Source organism: Mustelus asterias, chromosome 18 (genome assembly GCF_964213995.1).
Source record: "Mustelus asterias chromosome 18, sMusAst1.hap1.1, whole genome shotgun sequence".
NCBI lineage: Eukaryota > Metazoa > Chordata > Chondrichthyes > Carcharhiniformes > Triakidae > Mustelus > Mustelus asterias.
Window position 1 is genome coordinate 74,572,399 of NC_135818.1, and position 2,360 is coordinate 74,574,758.

The window sequence follows — 2,360 nt, forward strand, 5'->3', positions numbered from 1 at the left end:
AGTTAAGGGATTAAGGACTAATTGTTTGGGATTGCGAATGGCAGGCACTGTTGTTGATGGCAGGTTAAGGAATGAAAGTCTCTTATGTTGTTACTCTGTTCCCAAAATGAAAGGATTCAAACTGCTTTGAATAATATTTTTAAATCTTACCAACTAAGTAGCCCAAAGTATTGGACAAAACCTCAAAGGGGGAAAGATGCAGAACTTTTGAATGCGACAGCAAGGGGAGTGGGTCGCTCTTTCTAACAGCTGTCACAGACACTGTGTAGACAGGTGAGAAGAATAAACCTGGTCATTTCAGACCACTCAGTTTAACATCTGTGTTGATTTTGATTTCTTACAGTATAAGCCTTAGAATTTGAAATTTTGGCTCGAATTTTACCGGCATGCCTGCCCCGATTCCGGGGGCAGGTGAGGCTCGGAGAATGGCATTCTCCATTGGCCTCAGGTGGGATCGTGCGAAACCCGGGCAGCTGTGCCGGTAAAACTCCGCCCTTTGTTGTGCGATTCCTTTAAAGAACAAAGAACAAAGAACAGTAAAGCTTAGGAACAGGCTCTTTGGCCCTCCAAGCCTGTGCCAATCAGGTTGTCCTATCTAGACCAACCGCCTGTGTCCCTCTATACCCCGTCTGTTCATTGTGTCTATCCAGATAAGCCTTAAATGGCACTAATGTATCTGCTTCAACCACCTCACTTGGCAGTGCATTCCAGGCCCCCACCACCCTCTGTGTAAAAAACTTCCCCCGCACATCTCCACTGAACCTTTCCCCCCTTATCTTGAACTTGTGCCCCCCTGTAATTGTCATTTCTGCCCTGGGAAAAGCTTCCAACTGTTCACCCTATTTCTACACCCCTTATAATTTTATAAACTTCTATCAGGTTGCCCCTCAGCCTTCGTCTTTCCAGGGAGAACAATCCCAGTTTATTCAACCTCTCCTCATAGCTAATACCCTCCATACCAGGCAACATCCTGGTAAACATTTCTCTACTCTCTCCAAAGCCTCCACATCCTTCTGATAGTGAAGTGACCAGAATTGGACACAGTGGGTGAAATTTTACTGGCACATCTGCCCAAGGTTCGTACAATCCCGCCCGAGGCCAACTGAGAATGCTGTTCTCCAAGCCTCGCCCATCCCCGGAATCGGGGCAGCAGGCGTGCCGGTAAAATTCCGGCAAATGTTTCAAATGTGGCCTAACCAACATTTTATATAATTGTGATATAAGTCGGTTACTGGGAATTCAAATTTCTTTTAAAAAGTTATCAGTCTTTACGGGCATCAACAGAGCAAATACAGGGGAGCCTTTTATCAACGGCTGAAGAATTGATAATCAGAGAACACAGATTTTTTTTTGTTTATATCCAATTCAATCCAATCGAAGTCCAATTCAAAGTCTCAGCAAGTGAGACATTCCCGATCCAAGCTGACAAGACAGGCCTTCCACTTCCTGTCTTGGGCTTGATCTACATGATCCAAGCTGATTGGAGCAGGCATTGCACCTTCTTCAAGGCTTAATCTCATTTGCAATTTAGCCTAAAGGCCTAGATGCCGCTTTAAAAAATTGCTTCAAATGAAGCCCCAGTGTAACCTCATGGCTTCAACCAAGAGCAGGACAACAAAACTACACTTGATCTTAGCCAAAAGGCCGAGAACACAGATTTGTTTTTTGTTTTTATACTTTTCCAATTCAATCAAATCAAGTCCAATTCAGAGTCTCAACAAGTTGAGACATTTCCGATCCAGTCTGACAAGACAGGGCATGCAATCCTCTACCCTGTCTTGGGCCTGATCTACATGAGCCAAGCTGATTGGAGTAGGCGGAGAATTCCTCCTCCAAGGCTTGATCTCATTTGCATCCCAGCCAAAAGGCCGAGATGCCGCTTTTAAAAAATTGCTTCATATGAAAATGAAGCTTAAATGCAAACCAATGGCCTCAACCAAGCGCAGCATCCGCATAACTACACTTGATCTTAGCCAAAAGGCCGAGAAGCGAGGCCGAGAACACAGATTGAAGGCGATTAGCCAAAGAAGAATGGGTGACCTGAGGAAAATATTCTAACCTGCGAGTGGTTTGGATTTAGATCACACTGCTTGGTCAGGTAATGGCTACTGATTCAATACAAACATTCAAAGGGGAACTGGATGGGTTTGCTCACATAAGATGGAGATGAGGAAAAAGATTTTCTCTCAGAGGGTCATGAGCCTCTGGAACTCTCTTCCTCAAAAGGCAGTGGAAGCAGAACCTTTGAATATTTTTAAGGCAGAGTTAGAGAACAAGGTAGTGAAAGGTAATCAGTGTCAGCAGGAACGTGGAGTTGAAGTTACAATCAGATCAGGCATGATCTTATTGAATGGTAGAGC

At 44.4% G+C, this 2,360-nt stretch overlaps 1 pseudogene; it reads right to left on the reverse strand.

The window, feature by feature from the left end:
- Nucleotides 1–1,786: 1,786 nt before the first annotated feature.
- On the reverse strand, nucleotides 1,787–1,993 carry LOC144507376 (U2 spliceosomal RNA; annotated as a pseudogene).
- Between the last annotated feature and the right edge of the window lie 367 nt (nucleotides 1,994–2,360).